The sequence below is a fragment of the Scyliorhinus torazame genome, chromosome 4 (assembly GCF_047496885.1).
Source record: "Scyliorhinus torazame isolate Kashiwa2021f chromosome 4, sScyTor2.1, whole genome shotgun sequence".
Taxonomy (NCBI): Eukaryota; Metazoa; Chordata; class Chondrichthyes; order Carcharhiniformes; family Scyliorhinidae; genus Scyliorhinus; species Scyliorhinus torazame.
The window spans coordinates 348,308,469-348,329,626 of NC_092710.1; the positions used below are offsets into that span (position 1 = coordinate 348,308,469).

Below are 21,158 nucleotides of genomic sequence, written 5' to 3' on the forward strand. Positions count from 1 at the left end.
GACTTGCCAATTCTTATACTCAATGCCCCGGCCAATGAAGGCAAGCATGCCATATGCCTTCTTGACTACCTTCTCCACCTGTGTTGCCCCTTTCAGTGACCTGTGGACCTGCACTCCTAGATCTCTTTGACTTTCAATACTCTTTTGATGCTTCTACCATTCACTGTATATTCCCTACCTGCATTAGACCTTTTAAAATGCATTACCTCACATTTGGCCGGATTAAACTCCATCTGCCATCTCTCCGCCCAAGTCTCCAAATGATCTAAATCCTGCTGTATCCTCTGACAGTCCTCATCGCTATCCACAATTCCACCAACCTTTGTGTCGTCTGCAAACTTACTAATCAGACCAGTTAGATTTTCCTCCAAATCATTTATATATACTACAAAGAGCAAAGGTCCCAGCACTGATCCCTGCGGAACACCACTCGTCACAGCCCTCCAATCAGAAAAGCACCCTTCCATTGCTACTCTCTGCCTTCGATGACCTAACCAGTTCTGTATCCAGCTTGCCAGTTCACCCCTGATCCCGTGTGACTTCACCTTTTGTACCATGAGCGACCTTGTCAAAGGCCTTACTGAAGTCCATATAGACAACATCCACTGCCCTACCTGCATCAATCATCTTTGTGGCCTCTTCGAAAAACTCTATCAAGTTAGTTAGTTAGTGAGATGATTTTATGTCAAAGAAAACATGTACTAAAATAAAGAAACACAAGAATAGCTTCACCCAGTTAAAGGCACTTTAAAACAGTTCCAAAAAGATCTCAGTTTAATTACTCTCAGAGCTAATCTTCCCCTTTTTAATGCCAATAATCTTTATAGGTTTTTAAATCTAGAAAATTTCAATAACTTTGCCACACAATACCCTGCTGCTCTTGGGGTGTTCTCTGAGGGTGAAAGCAATCTGGTTCTCCATATGTGAATTGTCCACACTCTGTCTTTTAGCTATTCCCAGCCACCACTCTACCTGCTTGGAGATATTACCAGACACTACATTAGCTGCTGGGACATCCAAGAAGCTGCCCCTCACACCGGCTTCACCGTGTTCCTTCCTTTTCATCTCTCTACCCTCGTGTTTCATGCAACCTCTCAAGTTCCCTTACCACAGCACTGAGGTGACAACAGGAGTCAAAGTGAAGTGGGGCAAGTGGAAGCTGCTGACTCCTTTCCTTCAATTTATAGCTCCTATATTTAAAAAGGAAACATGTATATGTCCCCCTTAAACTAAAACAGCCCACTTCAAAATGACTTATTATATTGCCTAATGTAGACTCTTATTTAAATCTCTCCTGGTTCCCTCTGATCTCTGACAGTTCAAGCCCACTTCCAGCACACCTTCTTACTGATGTCTAGACACTTGCAGTCTCTGTCTCGTAATCCAATTACACAAATTACACTTCCACCAGCGTGTTTTCCAGTGTATGTGAAATCTGACTGTATTACCAAGAGAAAAATATTCTAATTGCTCGTTTTCCTGACACACCCCGTCAGCATTCCACAGGGACCTCTCCCTCTGTGACAACTTAGTCCATTCCTCCACCACCCCCACCTCCTGATCCCCTTCCCACAGCAACTTCCCTTGCAATCACAGGAGGTATAACCATAATATATAGGAGCAGAATTAGGCCATTCAGCCCATCGAGCCTGATCCACCATTCAATCATGGCTGATATGTTCCTTATCCCCATTCTCCTGCCTTTTCCCCATAACCTGCCTATTTACCTCCTTCCTCCTCACAGTCCAAGGCCCCAAACAGTCCTTTTCGGTGAAGCAAGGTTTCCTTTCCACCTCCTTCAACTTGGTTTACTGTATCAGGTGCTCTCAATGTGGTCTCCTCTACATTGGGGAGACTACATGATCACTTTGTGGAACAACTTTGCTCAGTTTGCAAGCACGTGTTCATCCTTGGCCTACTACAATGGGGCAGCATGGTAGCATAGTGGTTAGCACAGTTGCTTCACAGCTCCCGGCTTGGGTCACTGTCTGTGCACAGACTGCACGTTCTCCCCGTGTCTGCGTGGGTGTCCTCCGGGAGCTCCGGTTTCCTCCCAAAGTCCAAAGATGTGCGGGTTAGGTGGATTAGCCATGTTAAATGGCCCTTAGTGTCAAAACAAAAACGTTAAGTGGGGGTTACTAGGTTACAAGGATAGGGTAGAGACGTGGGCTTGAGTAGGGTGCTCTTTGTAAGGGCCAGTGCAGGCTTGATGGGCCAAATGGCCTCCTTCTGCATTGTAAATTCTATGATTCTATGATTCCAGTGAAACCCAACTGGAGGAAAACCAACTCATCTTCCAATTAGGCACGTTACAGCCTTCTAGATCCAACATTGAGTTAAAAACTTCAGACTGTGAACTTGCCCTTCCATCTTTACCTCCTATTTTTATCCAAAGATTTTTGTCCCAACACAACTAAACTAATGCCTGGGTTGTCTTGAAGGGAAAGTTGTGCAGGCTCGGCTTGTATCCACTGGAAAAGGTGACCTGATTGAAACTGAGGGGTGCTGACAGGGTAGATGTGCAAAGGATGTTTCTTTCTTCTTGTGTAAGAATTTTGAACTAAGGGTCACTGTTTGAAAACAAGACATCACACATTAAGTGGAGATGCCGGCGTTGGACTGTGGTGACTCACCTGATGAAGGAGCTACGCTCCAAAAGCTAGTAATTCCAAATAAAACTGTTGGACTTTAACCTGGTGTGGGTCACGCAATCTCTCACCATTTAGATAATATACTTCTCTTTTATTCTTCCTGCCAAAATGGACTATTTCACATTTGCCCACATTATACACCAGTTGCCGTTTTTTTGTCCACGCACTAATCTATCTGTGTCCCTTTGTAGCCTCCGTACATCCTCTTCACCATTTACTTCCCTACCTATCTTTGTGTCATCAGCAAATTTAGCAAACATTTCCTCAGTCCTTTCATCAGTTATTGATATAAATTGTAAACGGTTGAGGTCCCAGCGCTGATTTAAATACCCGTTTATGTCAACTCTCTGTTTCCTGTTAGCTCGCCAATCTTCAATCCATACCAATATGTTACCCCCAAACCTACACCACAAGCTTCCATTGTACACCATAACATTTGATGTGGCACCTTGTTAACAGATCTTTTACTTTTCATTTTGTAAATCCCCAAAGTGTTATGAGACTTCTTGCTGAGATTAATCGGTTTTCTTCTCATTTTCAGAATCAAAACAAATGTGACCCATAAGCCAAGTTTCCCTCTGCAATTTGGTTTTCTCAGCAATTAGTATCTGTGGATCCAAACCAGATCATACCAAAACCATGTGGGGATCTGCTCGGAGATCTCAACTGGGACCAGATATCCTTTGGAAGCAAGGTTGAGAATTCCCAATAGTTTGTTCTCAAGGGGCTCAAAGGGCCTTTGGAGAGGGAGGGAGAAAGATCCAGTTATGGTTCACATTGGGACAAGAGGTGTTGCCGGAGACTTCCAGGAACCAGCAACTACATTATAGAATCAGACTTCAAACTCAGCATAATTACTCGAGCTATGTTCAAATTGGCAGAGGGATAAATGATAGATTGATGACTCTTCACCAGCTACCAACATCAGCATTTGTGCCCTGACCCTTAACTCCATTGAAGATGTCATAGAAAAGAGCTATTCTGGCCTTGATGAAGTCCTTACTGCAGGAAAAGATCATTCTTCTTTCGGACTTTGTTAGGGTGGAACTTATCTATGATGCCTGGAGCTGAATCATTGGGGAACAATGGGGTGAGAAAAGCCATTGCAAATGGTGTCCTCCTGCTTAACGTGTTGTCAGCATGGCACCATTATAACAATCACTCCTTCTGCTAACAGGACAAATATGAACATGTGGAGGCATCCTAGTTCAAAGCATTGGCACCTCTTGGATTATCGGATCGTTCTGTTCAAAGCTCAGTGATACCTGGATCTCCTCATCAGTGGTCGTTTTTTGACAGAAGTTGCTGTTAAGGTTTGGGGAGTGCCAGAAGTATTCCAGAGCCTCTCCTTCAGCAGAAAGTTGGATGGAATATTTGGCTGACCAGATGTGGGTTGATGCAGGAGTTTTGGGGAAGATCCGAAAACAGCCGAAGAAGGAGAGGAATTCCAAGTGCAGATCTGGTCAATCAGAAAATCTTCAATCTTCCAACTCATTCCAGAACGGTGTCATAAAATCATCCTACATTCCTGTATCCTGAGTATCGTCATCACCAGCACTGGCTCAGTAAAAATGATACTAAATTATGTGACCCTCCTAGAACAAAAAACAGGCAGCTTTCATTAACCTGGCAGAACAAGCCAAGGTCACAGGTCAAAAAGGCAGCATTTCAACAACTCATGGTCGATGCCTAAATCCAGAGCATAAAGGACACGTGATGGGAAAAGTAAAGCCCAAGAGATCCAATAATGTGCCTTCTAAGGAGAACGATGACATCCCTCAATTCTTCCAAGAACATTTTGAGCAACTGCTCACAGTGGCAGTTGATACTCTCGAGGGTATCGCCCTGAGGTAGAATCCATGGTGAACTGCTATTATTGGGAAATGGAAGATTCAGTAATCAATGAATGAAAAATAACAAAGCCCATTTCCCCAATCGTACTCGCGTTACTCAATACTCACCCTACCGATTTGAGAGAAGACAGATAAATCCAGCTCTGCAAACTACAGAGATAATTCGTTTTTGGCCATAGCAGGGAAAATCCTGACACACGTTCGGAATCATCGACTTCCTGTGGCTGCGGAAATTTCCCAGACACACAGTGTGGTTTTAAACCTTAGCAGCCTGGCGTACCTTCATTCAATCCAGAGGAGCAGCGCGGCGTACCATGATCCAATCCAGAGGAGTAGCCCGGCGTACCTTCATCCAATCCAGAGGAGTAGCCCGGCGTACCTTCACTCAATCCAGAGGATCAGCCCGGCGTACCTTCATCCAATCCAGAGGAGTAGCCCGGCGTACCTTCACTCAATCCAGAGGATCAGCCCGGCGTACCTTCATTCAATCCAGAGGATCAGCCCGGCGTACCTTCATTCAATCCAGAGGCGCAGCCCGGCGTACCTTCATTCAATCCAGAGGAGCAACACGGCGTACCTTCATTCAATCCAGAGGAGCAGCCCGGCGTACCTTCATTCAATCCAGAGCACAGCCCGGCGTACCTTCATTCAATCCTGAGGAGCAGCCCGGCGTACCTTAATTCAATCCAGAGGAGCAACACGGCGTACCTTCACTCAATCCAGAGGCGCAGCCTGGCGTACCTTCATTCAATCCAGAGTAGCAGCCCGGCGTACCTTCATTCAATCCAGAGGAGCAGCACGGCGTACCTTCACTCAATCCAGAGAAGCAGCCCGGCGTACCTTCATTCATTCCTGAGGAGCAGCCCGGCGTACCTTCATTCAATCCAGAGGAACAGCCCGGCGTACCATCATTCAATCCAGAGTAGCAGCCTGGCATACCTTCATTCAATCCAGAGGAGCAGCCCGGCGTACCTTCACTCAATCCAGAGAAGCAGCCCGGCATAGCTTCACTCAATCCAGAGGAACAGCCTGGCGTACCTTCATTCAATCCAGAGTAGCAGCCTGGCATACCTTCATTCAATCCAGAGGACCAGCCCGGCGTACCTTCATTCAATCCAGAGGAGCTGCCCGGCGTACCTTCACTCAATCCAGAGAAGCAGCCCGCCATAGCTTCATTCAATCCAGAGGAGCAGCCCGGCGTACGATCATTCAATCCAGAGGAGCAGCCTGGTATACCTTCACTCAATCCAGAGGAGCAGCCCAGCGTACCTTCATTCAATCCAGAGGAGCAGACCGGCGTACCTTCATTCAATACAGAGGAGCAGCCCGGCATAGCTTCACTCAATCCAGAGGATCAGCCCGGCATTCCTTCATTCAATACAGAGGAGCAGCCCGGCGTACTATATTTCAATCCAGAGGAGCAGCCCGGCATACCTTCACTCAATCCAGAGAAGCAGCCCGGCATAGCTTCATTTAATCCAGAGGAGCAGCCCAGCGCACCTTCATTCAATCCAGAGGAGCAGCCCAGCGTACCTTCACTCAATCCAGAGAAGCAGCCCAGCATAGCTTCATTCAATCCAGAGGAGCAGCCCGGCATAGCTTCATTCAATCCAGAGGAGCAGCCCGGCGTACGATCATTCAATCCAGAGGATCAGCCCGGCGTACCATCATTCAATCCAGAGTAGCAGCCTGGCATAGCTTCATTCAATCCAGAGGAGCAGCCCGGCATAGCTTCATTCAATCCAGAGGAGCAGCCCGGCATAGCTTCATTCAATCCAGAGGAGCAGCCCAGCGTACCTTCATTCAATCCAGAGGAGCAGCCCGGCGTACCTTCACTCAATCCAGAGAAGCAGCCCGGCGTACGATCATTCAATCCAGAGGATCAGCCCGGCATACCTTCACTCAATCCAGAGGATCAGCCCGGCATAGCTTCATTCAATCCAGAGGAGCAGCCCGGCGTACCTTCATTCAATCCAGAGGAGCAGCCCGGCGTACCTTCATTCAATCCAGAGGTGCATCCCGGCGTACGATCATTCAATCCAGAGGAGCAGCCCGGCGTACCTTCATTCAATACAGAGGAGCAGCCTGGCGTACCTTCATTCAATACAGAGGAGCACCCAGGCGTACCTTCATTCAATACAGAGGAGCAGCCCGGCATAGCTTCACTCAATCCAGAGGATCAGCCCGGCATTCCTTCATTCAATCCAGAGGAGCAGCCCGGCATACCTTCATTCAATACAGAGGAGCAGCCCGGCATAGCTTCACTCAATCCAGAGGAGCAGCAGGCGTACAATCATTCAATCCAGAGGAGCATCCCGGCGTACCTTCATTCAATCCAGAGGAGCATCCCGGCATTCCTTCATTCAATCCAGAGGATCAGCCCGGCATACCTTCATTCAATCCAGAGGAGCAGCCCGGCATAGCTTCACTCAATCCAGAGGAGCAGCCCGGCGTACGATCATTCAATCCAGAGGAGCAGCCCGGCGTACCATCATACAATCCAGAGTAGCAGCCTGGCATACCTTCACTCAATCCAGAGAAGCAGCCCGGCATAGCTTCATTCAATCCAGAGGAGTAGCCCGGCATAGCTTCATTCAATCCAGAGGAGCAGCCCGGCATAGCTTCATTCAATCCAGAGGAGCAGCCCGGCATACCTTCATTCAATCCAGAGGAGCAGCCCGGCGTACCATATTTCAATCCAGAGGAGCAGCCCAGCGTACCTTCATTCAATCCAGAGGAGCAGACCGGCATAGCTTCACTCAATCCAGAGGATCAGCCCGGCATTCCTTCATTCAATACAGAGGAGCAGCCCGGCGCACCATATTTCAATCCAGAGAAGCAGCCCGGCATAGCTTCATTCAATCCAGAGGAGCAGCCCGGCATAGCTTCATTCAATCCAGAGGAGCAGCCCGGCATACGATCATTCAATCCAGAGGATCAGCCCGGCGTACCATCATTCAATCCAGAGTAGCAGCCTGGCATAGCTTCATTCAATCCAGAGGAGCAGCCCGGCATAGCTTCATTCAATCCAGAGGAGCAGCCCGGCATAGCTTCATTCAATCCAGAGGAGCAGCCCAGCGTACCTTCATTCAATCCAGAGGAGCAGCCCGGCGTACCTTCACTCAATCCAGAGAAGCAGCCCGGCGTACGATCATTCAATCCAGAGGATCAGCCCGGCATAGCTTCACTTAATCCAGAGGAGCAGCCCGGCATACCTTCATTCAATACAGAGGAGCAGCCCGGCATAGCTTCACTCAATCCAGAGCAGCCGCCGGCGTACAATCATTCAATCCAGAGGAGCATCCCGGCGTACCTTCATTCAATCCAGAGGAGCATCCCGGCATTCCTTCATTCAATCCAGAGGATCAGTCCGGCATACCTTCATCCAATCCAGAGGAGCAGCCCGGCGTACCTTCATTCAATCCAGAGGAGCAGCCCGGCGTACCTTCATTCAATCCAGAGGAGCATCCCGGCATTCCTTCATTCAATCCAGAGGATCAGTCCGGCATACCTTCATCCAATCCAGAGGAGCAGCCCGGCGTACCTTCATTCAATCCAGAGGAGCAGCCCGGCGTACCTTCATTCAATCCAGAGGAGCAGCCCGGCGTATCTTCATTCAATCCAGAGGTGCATCCCGGCGTACGATCATTCAATCCAGAGGAGCAGCCCGGCATACCTTCATTCAATACAGAGGAGCAGCCCGGCGTACCTTCATTCAATATAGAGGTGCATCCCGGCGTACCTTCATTCAATACAGAGGAGCAGCCCGGCGTACCTTCATTCAATACAGAGGAGCAGCCCGGCATAGATTCACTCAATCCAGAGGATCAGCCCGGCATTCCTTCATTCAATACAGAGGAGCAGCCCGGCATACCTTTATTCAATACAGAGCAGCAGCCCGGCATAGCTTCACTCAATCCAGAGGAGCAGCCGGCGTACAATCATTCAATCCAGAGGAGCATCCCGGCGTACCTTCATTCAATCCAGAGGAGCTTTCCGGCATTCCTTCATTCAATCCAGAGGAGCAGCCCGGCATAGCTTCATTCAATCCAGAGGAGCAGCCCGGCGTACCTTCACTCAATCCAGAGAAGCAGCCCGGCATAGCTTCATTCAATCCAGAGGAGTAGCCCGGCATAGCTTCATTCAATCCAGAGGAGTAGCCCGGCATAGCTTCATTCAATCCAGAGGAGCAGCCCGGCATACCTTCATTCAATCCAGAGGAGCAGCCCGGCGTACCATATTTCAATCCAGAGGAGCAGCCCAGCGTACCTTCATTCAATTCAGAGGAGCAGACCGGCATAGCTTCACTCAATCCAGAGGATCAGCCCGGCATTCCTTCATTCAATACAGAGGAGCAGCCCGGCGTACCATATTTCAATCCAGAGAAGCAGCCCGGCATAGCTTTATTCAATCCAGAGGAGCAGCCCAGCGTACCTTCATTCAATCCAGAGGAGCAGCCCGGCATAGCTTTATTCAATCCAGAGGAGCAGCCCGGCATAGCTTTATTCAATCCAGAGGAGCAGCCCGGCATAGCTTTATTCAATCTAGAGGAGCAGCCCAGCGTACCTTCATTCAATCCAGAGGAGCAGCCCGGCATAGCTTCATTCAATCCAGAGGAGCAGCCCGGCATAGCTTCATTCAATCCAGAGGAGCAGCCCGGCGTACGATCATTCAATCCAGAGGATCAGCCCGGCGTACCATCATTCAATCCAGAGTAGCAGCCTGGCATAGCTTTATTCAATCGAGAGGAGCAGCCCGGCATAGCTTCATTCAATCCAGAGGAGCAGCCCGGCATAGCTTCATTCAATCCAGAGGAGCAGCCCAGCGTACCTTCATTCAATCCAGAGGAGCAGCCCGGCGTACCTTCACTCAATCCAGAGAAGCAGCCCGGCGTACGGTCATTCAATCCAGAGGATCAGCCCGGCATAGCTTCATTCAATCCAGAGCAGCAGCCCGGCGTACCTTCATTCAATCCAGAGCAGCAGCCCGGCGTACCTTCATTCAATCCAGAGCAGCAGCCCGGCGTACCTTCATTCAATCCAGAGCAGCAGCCCGGCGTACCTTCATTCAATCCAGAGGTGCATCCCGGCGTACGATCATTCAATCCAGAGGAGCAGCCCGGCGTACCTTCATTCAATACAGAGGAGCAGCCCGGCGTACCTTCATTCAATACAGAGGAGCAGCCCGGCGTACCTTCATTTAATACAGAGGAGCAGCCCGGCATAGCTTCACTTAATCCAGAGGATCAGCCCGGCATTCCTTCATTCAATCCAGAGGAGCAGCCCGGCATACCTTCATTCAATACAGAGGAGCAGCCCGGCATAGCTTCACTCAATCCAGAGGAGCAGCCGGCGTACAATCATTCAATCCAGAGGAGCATCCCGGCGTACCTTCATTCAATCCAGAGGAGCATCCCGGCATTCCTGCATTCAATCCAGAGGATCAGTCCGGCATACCTTCATCCAATCCAGAGGAGCAGCCCGGCGGACCGTCACTCAATCCAGAGGAGTAGCCCGGCATACCTTCACTCAATCCAGAGGAGCATCCCGGCATACCTTCACTCAATCCAGAGGAGCATCCCGGCATACCTTCACTAAATCCGGAGGATCAGCCCGGCGTACCTTCACTCAATCAAGAGGTTCAGCTCGGCATACCTTCACTCAATCCAGAGGAGTAGCCCGGCATACCTTCATTCAATCCAGAGGAGTAGCCCGGCATACCTTCATTCAATCCAGAGCAGCAGCCCGGCGTACCTTCATTCAATCCAGAGGAGTAGCCCGGCGTACCTTCATTCAATACAGAGGAGCAGCCCGGCGTACCTTCATTCAATACAGAGGAGCAGCCGGCATACCTTCATTCAATCCAGAGGAGTAGCCCGGCATACCTTCATTCAATCCAGAGGAGTAGCCCGGCATACCTTCATTCAATCCAGAGGAGTAGCCCGGCATACCTTCATTCAATCCAGAGGAGTAGCCCGGCATACCTTCACTCAATCCAGAGGGGCATCCCGGCATACCTTCATTCAATCCAGAGGAGTAGCCCGGCATACCTTCATTCAATCCAGAGCAGCAGCCCGGCGTACCTTCATTCAATCCAGAGGAGTAGCCCGGCGTACCTTCATTCAATACAGAGGAGCAGCCCGGCGTACCTTCATTCAATACAGAGGAGCAGCCGGCATACCTTCATTCAATCCAGAGGAGTAGCCCGGCGTACCTTCACTCAATCCAGAGGAGCAGCCCGGCGTACCTTCATTCAATCCAGAGGAGCAGCCCGGCGTACCTTCACTCAATCCGGAGGATCAGCCCGGCATACCTTCACTCAATCCGGAGGATCAGCCCGGCATACCATCACTCAATCCAGAGGAGCAGCCCGGCATAGCTTCACTCAATCCAGAGGAGCATCCCGGCATTCCTTCATTCAATCCAGAGGATCAGTCCGGCATACCTTCATCCAATCCAGAGGAGCAGCCGGCATACCTTCATCCAATCCAGAGGAGCAGCCCGGCGTACCTTCACTCAATCCGGAGGATCAGCCCGGCGTACCGTCACTCAATCCAGAGGAGTAGCCCGGCATACCTTCACTCAATCCAGAGGAGCATCCCGGCATACCTTCACTCAATCCAGAGGGGCATCCCGGCGTACCTTCACTCAATCCGGAGGATCAGCCCGGCATACCTTCACTCAATCCAGAGGGGCATCCCGGCATACCTTCATTCAATCCAGAGGGGCATCCCGGCATACCTTCACTCAATCCGGAGGATCAGCCCGGCATACCTTCACTCAATCCGGAGGATCAGCCCGGCATACCTTCACTCAATCCAGAGGGGCATCCCGGCATACCTTCATTCAATCCAGAGGGGCATCCCGGCATACCTTCACTCAATCCGGAGGATCAGCCCGGCGTACCTTCACTCAATCCAGAGGGGCATCCCGGCATACCTTCACTCAATCCGGAGGATCAGCCCGGCATACCTTCACTCAATCCAGAGGGGCATCCCGGCATACCATCACTCAATCCAGAGGAGCATCCCGGCATACCTTCACTCAATCCAGAGGGGCATCCCGGCATACCTTCATTCAATCCAGAGGAGTAGCCCGGCGTACCTTCACTCAATCCGGAGGATCAGCCCGGCGTACCTTCACTCAATCCAGAGGGGCATCCCGGCATACCTTCACTCAATCCGGAGGATCAGCCCGGCGTACCTTCACTCAATCCGGAGGATCAGCCCGGCATACCTTCACTCAATCCAGAGGGGCATCCCGGCATACCATCACTCAATCCAGAGGAGCATCCCGGCATACCTTCACTCAATCCAGAGGGGCATCCCGGCATACCTTCACTCAATCCGGAGGATCAGCCCGGCATACCATCACTCAATCCGGAGGATCAGTCCGGCATAGCTTCACTCAATCCAGAGAGGCATCCCGGCGTACCTTCATTCAATCCGGAGGATCAGTCCGGCATACCTTCACTCAATCCAGAGGGGCATCCCGGCATACCTTCACTCAATCCGGAGGATCAGCCCGGCATACCATCACTCAATCCGGAGGATCAGTCCGGCATAGCTTCATTCAATCCAGAGGAGCAGCCCGGCATAGCTTCATTCAATCCAGAGGAGCAGCCCAGCGTACCTTCATTCAATCCAGAGGAGCAGCCCGGCGTACCTTCACTCAATCCAGAGAAGCAGCCCGGCGTACGATCATTCAATCCAGAGGATCAGCCCGGCATAGCTTCATTCAATCCAGAGCAGCAGCCCGGCGTACCTTCATTCAATCCAGAGCAGCAGCCCGGCGTACCTTCATTCAATCCAGAGCAGCAGCCCGGCGTACCTTCATTCAATCCAGAGCAGCAGCCCGGCGTACCTTCATTCAATCCAGAGGTGCATCCCGGCGTACGATCATTCAATCCAGAGGAGCAGCCCGGCGTACCTTCATTCAATACAGAGGAGCAGCCCGGCGTACCTTCATTCAATACAGAGGAGCAGCCCGGCGTACCTTCATTTAATACAGAGGAGCAGCCCGGCATAGCTTCACTTAATCCAGAGGATCAGCCCGGCATTCCTTCATTCAATCCAGAGGAGCAGCCCGGCATACCTTCATTCAATACAGAGGAGCAGCCCGGCGTACCTTCATTCAATACAGAGGAGCAGCCCGGCGTACCTTCATTTAATACAGAGGAGCAGCCCGGCATAGCTTCACTTAATCCAGAGGATCAGCCCGGCATTCCTTCATTCAATCCAGAGGAGCAGCCCGGCATACCTTCATTCAATACAGAGGAGCAGCCCGGCATAGCTTCACTCAATCCAGAGGAGCAGCCGGCGTACAATCATTCAATCCAGAGGAGCATCCCGGCGTACCTTCATTCAATCCAGAGGAGCATCCCGGCATTCCTGCATTCAATCCAGAGGATCAGTCCGGCATACCTTCATCCAATCCAGAGGAGCAGCCCAGCGTACCTTCATTCAATCCAGAGGAGCAGCCCGGCGTACCTTCACTCAATCCAGAGAAGCAGCCCGGCGTACGATCATTCAATCCAGAGGATCAGCCCGGCATAGCTTCATTCAATCCAGAGCAGCAGCCCGGCGTACCTTCATTCAATCCAGAGCAGCAGCCCGGCGTACCTTCATTCAATCCAGAGCAGCAGCCCGGCGTACCTTCATTCAATCCAGAGCAGCAGCCCGGCGTACCTTCATTCAATCCAGAGGTGCATCCCGGCGTACGATCATTCAATCCAGAGGAGCAGCCCGGCGTACCTTCATTCAATACAGAGGAGCAGCCCGGCGTACCTTCATTCAATACAGAGGAGCAGCCCGGCGTACCTTCATTTAATACAGAGGAGCAGCCCGGCATAGCTTCACTTAATCCAGAGGATCAGCCCGGCATTCCTTCATTCAATCCAGAGGAGCAGCCCGGCATACCTTCATTCAATACAGAGGAGCAGCCCGGCGTACCTTCATTCAATACAGAGGAGCAGCCCGGCGTACCTTCATTTAATACAGAGGAGCAGCCCGGCATAGCTTCACTTAATCCAGAGGATCAGCCCGGCATTCCTTCATTCAATCCAGAGGAGCAGCCCGGCATACCTTCATTCAATACAGAGGAGCAGCCCGGCATAGCTTCACTCAATCCAGAGGAGCAGCCGGCGTACAATCATTCAATCCAGAGGAGCATCCCGGCGTACCTTCATTCAATCCAGAGGAGCATCCCGGCATTCCTGCATTCAATCCAGAGGATCAGTCCGGCATACCTTCATCCAATCCAGAGGAGCAGCCCGGCGTACCGTCACTCAATCCAGAGGAGTAGCCCGGCATACCTTCACTCAATCCAGAGGAGCATCCCGGCATACCTTCACTCAATCCAGAGGAGCATCCCGGCATACCTTCACTAAATCCGGAGGATCAGCCCGGCGTACCTTCACTCAATCAAGAGGTTCAGCTCGGCATACCTTCACTCAATCCAGAGGAGTAGCCCGGCATACCTTCATTCAATCCAGAGGAGTAGCCCGGCATACCTTCATTCAATCCAGAGCAGCAGCCCGGCGTACCTTCATTCAATCCAGAGGAGTAGCCCGGCGTACCTTCATTTAATACAGAGGAGCAGCCCGGCGTACCTTCCTTCAATACAGAGGAGCAGCCGGCATACCTTCATTCAATCCAGAGGAGTAGCCCGGCATACCTTCATTCAATCCAGAGGAGTAGCCCGGCATACCTTCATTCAATCCAGAGGAGTAGCCCGGCATACCTTCATTCAATCCAGAGGAGTAGCCCGGCATACCTTCACTCAATCCAGAGGGGCATCCCGGCATACCTTCACTCAATCCGGAGGATCAGCCCGGCATACCTTCATTCAATCCAGAGGAGCAGCCCGGCGTACCTTCATTCAATCCAGAGGAGCAGCCCGGCGTACCTTCACTCAATCCGGAGGATCAGCCCGGCATACCTTCACTCAATCCGGAGGATCAGCCCGGCATAGCTTCACTCAATCCAGAGGAGCATCCCGGCATTCCTTCATTCAATCCAGAGGATCAGTCCGGCATACCTTCATCCAATCCAGAGGAGCAGCCGGCATACCTTCATCCAATCCAGAGGAGCAGCCCGGCGTACCTTCACTCAATCCGGAGGATCAGCCCGGCGTACCGTCACTCAATCCAGAGGAGTAGCCCGGCATACCTTCACTCAATCCAGAGGAGCATCCCGGCATACCTTCACTCAATCCAGAGGGGCATCCCGGCATACCTTCACTCAATCCAGAGGGGCATCCCGGCGTACCTTCACTCAATCCGGAGGATCAGCCCGGCGTACCTTCACTCAATCCGGAGGATCAGCCCGGCATACCTTCACTCAATCCAGAGGGGCATCCCGGCGTACCTTCATTCAATCCGGAGGATCAGTCCGGCATACCTTCACTCAATCCGGAGGATCAGTCCGGCATACCTTCACTCAATCCAGAGGAGCATCCCGGCATACCTTCACTCAATCCAGAGGGGCATCCCGGCATACCTTCACTCAATCCGGAGGATCAGCCCGGCATACCATCACTCAATCCGGAGGATCAGTCCGGCATAGCTTCACTCAATCCAGAGAGGCATCCCGGCGTACCTTCATTCAATCCGGAGGATCAGCCCGGCATACCATCACTCAATCCAGAGGATCAGCCCGGCATAGCTTCATTCAATCCAGAGGAGCAGCCCGGCATAGCTTCATTCAATCCAGAGGAGCAGCCCAGCGTACCTTCATTCAATCCAGAGGAGCAGCCCGGCGTACCTTCATTCAATCCAGAGGAGCAGCCCGGCGTACGATCATTCAATCCAGAGGATCAGCCCGGCATAGCTTCATTCAATCCAGAGCAGCAGCCCGGCGTACCTTCATTCAATCCAGAGGAGCAGCCCGGCGTACCTTCATTCAATCCAGAGCAGCAGCCCGGCGTACCTTCATTCAATCCAGAGCAGCAGCCCGGCGTACCTTCATTCAATCCAGAGGTGCATCCCGGCGTACGATCATTCAATCCAGAGGAGCAGCCCGGCGTACCTTCATACAATACAGAGGAGCAGCCCGGCGTACCTTCATTCAATACAGAGGAGCAGCCCGGCGTACCTTCATTTAATACAGAGGAGCAGCCCGGCATAGCTTCACTTAATCCAGAGGATCAGCCCGGCATTCCTTCATTCAATCCAGAGGAGCAGCCCGGCATACCTTCATTCAATACAGAGGAGCAGCCCGGCATAGCTTCACTCAATCCAGAGGAGCAGCCGGCGTACAATCATTCAATCCAGAGGAGCATCCCGGCGTACCTTCATTCAATCCAGAGGAGCATCCCGGCATTCCTGCATTCAATCCAGAGGATCAGTCCGGCATACCTTCATCCAATCCAGAGGAGCAGCCCGGCGTACCGTCACTCAATCCAGAGGAGTAGCCCGGCATACCTTCACTCAATCCAGAGGAGCATCCCGGCATACCTTCACTCAATCCAGAGGAGCATCCCGGCATACCTTCACTAAATCCGGAGGATCAGCCCGGCGTACCTTCACTCAATCAAGAGGTTCAGCTCGGCATACCTTCACTCAATCCAGAGGAGTAGCCCGGCATACCTTCATTCAATCCAGAGGAGTAGCCCGGCATACCTTCATTCAATCCAGAGCAGCAGCCCGGCGTACCTTCATTCAATCCAGAGGAGTAGCCCGGCGTACCTTCATTTAATACAGAGGAGCAGCCCGGCGTACCTTCATTCAATACAGAGGAGCAGCCGGCATACCTTCATTCAATCCAGAGGAGTAGCCCGGCATACCTTCATTCAATCCAGAGGAGTAGCCCGGCATACCTTCATTCAATCCAGAGGAGTAGCCCGGCATACCTTCATTCAATCCAGAGGAGTAGCCCGGCATACCTTCACTCAATCCAGAGGGGCATCCCGGCATACCTTCACTCAATCCGGAGGATCAGCCCGGCATACCTTCATTCAATCCAGAGGAGCAGCCCGGCGTACCTTCACTCAATCCGGAGGATCAGCCCGGCATACCTTCACTCAATCCGGAGGATCAGCCCGGCATACCATCACTCAATCCAGAGGAGCAGCCCGGCATAGCTTCACTCAATCCAGAGGAGCATCCCGGCATTCCTTCATTCAATCCAGAGGATCAGTCCGGCATACCTTCATCCAATCCAGAGGAGCAGCCGGCATACCTTCATCCAATCCAGAGGAGCAGCCCGGCGTACCTTCACTCAATCCGGAGGATCAGCCCGGCGTACCGTCACTCAATCCAGAGGAGTAGCCCGGCATACCTTCACTCAATCCAGAGGAGCATCCCGGCATACCTTCACTCAATCCAGAGGGGCATCCCGGCATACCTTCACTCAATCCGGAGGATCAGCCCGGCGTACCTTCACTCAATCCAGAGGATCAGCCCGGCATACCTTCACTCAATCCAGAGGGGCATCCCGGCGTACCTTCATTCAATCCGGAGGATCAGTCCGGCATACCTTCACTCAATCCAGAGGAGCATCCCGGCATACCTTCACTCAATCCAGAGGGGCATCCCGGCATACCTTCACTCAATCCAGAGGGGCATCCCGGCGTACCTTCACTCAATCCGGAGGATCAGTCCGGCATACCTTCACTCAATCCAGAGGAGCATCCCGGCATACCTTCACTCAATCCAGAGGGGCATCCCGGCATACCTTCACTCAATCCGGAGGATCAGCCCGGCATACCATCACTCAATCCGGAGGATCAGTCCGGCATAGCTTCACTCAATCCAGAGAGGCATCCCGGCGTACCTTCATTCAATCCGGAGGATCAGTCCGGCATACCTTCACTCAATCCGGAGGATCAGCCCGGCATACCATCACTCAATCCAGAGGATCAGCCCGGCATAGCTTCACTCAATCCAGAGGAGCAGCCGGCATACCTTCATTCAATCCAGAGGAGTAGCCCGGCATACCTTCATTCAATCCAGAGGAGTAGCCCGGCATACCTTCATTCAATCCAGAGGAGTAGCCCGGCATACCTTCACTCAATCCAGAGGAGTAGCCCGGCATACCTTCATTCAATCCAGAGGAGCAGCCGGCGTACCTTCATTCAATCCAGAGCAGCAGCCCGGCGTACCTTCATTCAATCCAGAGGAGTAGCCCGGCGTACCTTCATTCAATACAGAGGAGCAGCCCGGCGTACCTTCACTCAATCCGGAGGATCAGCCCGGCATACCTTCACTCAATCCGGAGGATCAGCCCGGCATACCTTCACTCAATCCAGAGGAGCAGCCCGGCATAGCTTCACTCAATCCAGAGAAGCAGCCCGGCGTACCTTCATCCAATCCAGAGGTGACATCAGGATTCAAAGTGAAGTGGGGCAAGTGGAAGCTGCTGATTGCGAGGGTACAGATGGTGAGTATTTATACTACTATTATCACTTCAAGTCATTATTTTGGAGTTAAGAATTTGTACGGGCTATATTCTGTATCAAAGAGGTCAAGCGTAGAAGGGTCTTAAAGTATTTGATATCAACTGACTTTAAGAGTCCTTTAAATCCAATGGGGTAAGTCATGACAGGAAAGCTCCAAGCCATGATTTGCTCCTCCTGCTCCATGTGGTAAGCCGGGCATATTTCCAGTACCCGGGCCAGCATATGTGCAGGAAGTATCTCCAGCTACAACTCCTGGAAGTCTGGGGTTCGGAGCTAGAGCAGCAAAAATAGATACTTTGGAGCACCTTCGAGGCAGAGAGTATCGTGGATAACATGGAGAGAGAGGTGGTCACACCGTAGGCTCAGACAGGAAGGGAATGGATGACCACTAGGCAAACAGTGTAGAAGGGATTGGATGACCACTTAGCAGACAGTGTAGAAGGGAATGGATGACCACTAGGCAGGCAGTGTAGAACGGATTGGATGACCACTTAGCAGGCAGTGTAGAAGGGAATGGATGACCACTAGGCAAACAGTGTAGAAGGGATTGGATGACCACTTAGCAGGCAGTGTAGAAGGGAATGGATGACCACTAGGCAGGCAGTGCTGAAATCTCCTCTGGCTATTCCCCTTCAAAACAGATATACCACTTTGGATACTGATGGGGGTATTGACCTCTCAGGAGAAAGCTGCAACAGGCAATTTCCTTGCACTACGGTTGGTTCTGCTGCATAAAACAGGAGTAAAAAGCGTGGGAAAGCAATAGTTGCAGGGGATTCAATTGTAAGGGGAACAGATCGGTGTTCCTGTGGCTGCAAACGAGACTCCAGGATGGTATGTTGCCGTACGAGTGCTGAACGGCTACAGGACATTCTGGAAGGGAAGGACGAACAGCCAGTTGTCATGATAAACCGGTACCAATGACATAGGTTTCAAAAGCAAAATTAGGTCCTAAAAGTCAAATACAGAATACGAAGTAAGTTGAAAAGCAGGACCTCAAAGGTAGTGATCTCAGGAGTATAACCAGTGCTGTGGGCTAGTCAGGATAGAAATAGGAGGATATAGCAGACGAATAAGTAGCTGGAAAAGTGGTGTAAAGGAGAGGGTTTCAGATTCCTGGGACATTGGGACTAGTTCTGGGGAAGGTGAGACCAGGCTGTGGAGGCCAAATTACGGAGTGTCTTTAAGACAGAGATAGATAGGTTCTTGATTAATAAGGGGATATGGGGGTTATGGGGATAAGGCAGGAGAATAGGGATGAGAAAATATCAGCTATGATTGAATGACTGAGCAGACTCGCTGGGATTCGACCCAATGTCACATTGGTCTAATAATTATGGGTGACTTTGGGTTAATAAAGTTGGAAAGGGTAGCTACAACATAGAATTCATAAGGAATAGTTTCCTAGGGCAATATATATATATATATATATATATATATATAGAGTTAACAGTCGTACAGTGCAGAAAAGGCACTTCAGCCCATCAAATCTGCACTGACAATAACTACCCCTTAATCCCACTTACCAGCACTTGTCCCATATCCTTGAATGTGACAGTGTTTCAAATGCTGATCCAATAAGGTAGTGAAGTTTCCAGCCTCCACTATCTTCCCAGGCAGTGCATTCCAGATTCTCACCACCCTCAGTGATTTTTTTTCCTCAAATTCCCTTGAATCTCCCGCCCCTCATCGTATTCCCCCTTTGCCTTCTCTGCTCTAATGAACATAATCCAAACCTATCCAGTCTCTCCTTATAGCTCAGATGTTCCATCCCAGGAAACATCCTGGTGAATCTCCTCTGTACCCCCTCCAGTGCAAACACCTTCCAAGAGAAAGGTGACCAGAATTGCACACAGTATTCCAGGTGTGGCCTAACCAAATTTCTGTACAGTTCCAACATAACCTCCTTGCTCTTGTACTCTATTCCCCCGATATGCCTTCTTAACAACCCTATTCACCTGCTCTGCCACCTTCAGGGATCTGTGAACAAGTATTAGAAAGACCAAAGAAAAGTACAGCACAGTAACAGGCCCTTCGGCCCTCCAAGCCTGCACCGACCATGCTGCCTCCCCAAGATCCAACTGTTCCTCTGAGCTTCCTGGTGTCCTGCCATGGAGCCAACCAGGGAACAGGCTATCTTGGATCTTGTAATAGGTAAAGAGGCAGGTTTTTGGTATACCTTCAATAAACTATCTTTTTTTTAAAAATTATTTCAAGTAAAAGATCCCCTCGGAAGTAGTGATCGTAACATGATGTAATTTAATATTCAGTTTGAGTGAGAAACTTGAGTCAGAACCAACTGTGTTTAATTAAATAAAGGAAATTACAATGAATTGAAGATAGAGTTAGCTGAAGTGGACTGGGCAGATAGATTAGCAGCAAAGCAGTAAACAAGCATGTTTAAGGAGGTAATTTATGACTCTCAGCAAAAATACATCCCAGTGAGGAAAGATTCTGACATTGGGATAAAACAACCATGGCTTCGCGAAAAGGAAATAGGGTCTGACTAATTGAGATTTTCGAGGAAGTCTCAACCAGAGTGGATAGAGGGGAACCAGTAGATGTGTTGCATTTGGACTTCCAGAAGGAATTCAACAAGGTACCTCACAAAAGATTAAGTCATAAGTTAAGAGCCCATGGTGTTGGGGGTAGTATATTGGCATGAAGAGAGAATTGCTAATGGGCAGGAACCAGCAAGTGGGGATAAGAGGTTCTTTTTCAGGTTGGTGACCTGTAATCAGTGGGGTTCCACGGGGATCAGTGTTGGGACCACAACTGTTTACAATATGTATTAATAATTGATTGATATTTATTGTCACATGTACCTAAGTGCAGTTAAAAGTATTTTTCTGCGGCCAAGGGAACATACACGGTAGGCAAGAAGAATAATCGACAAAGTACATAGACAAATAAGTAATTAGTTACAGTGTGGAAGATGGGCCAAACAAAGTAAATATGACACGAGCAAGAGCAGCAGAGGGCGTCGTGGATAGTGTTATTACTGGAAACAGATCAATCCGAGGGGGAGTCGTTGAGGAGTCTTGTAGCTGTGGGGAAGAAGCTGTTCCTATGTCTGGATGCGCGGTCTTCAGACTTCTGTACCTTCTGCCTGATGGAAGGGTCTGGAAAAGGGCAAAGCCTGGGTGTGAGGGACCTCTGACAATGCTGTCTATCTTCCTGAGGCAGGAGGTGTAGACAGAATCAATGGGAGGATGGCAAGCTTGTGTGATGCGTTGGGCTTATTCACCACACTCTGC

The 21,158-nt window shown here is 50.7% G+C and overlaps 1 protein-coding gene across 3 annotated transcripts in view; it reads right to left on the minus strand.

Moving 5' to 3' along the window:
* tjap1 (tight junction associated protein 1 (peripheral)) overlaps positions 1-21,158 on the minus strand; it is a 462,646-nt gene that overhangs the window by 364,956 nt on the left and 76,532 nt on the right. The gene's annotated exons all lie outside the window — the stretch shown is intronic.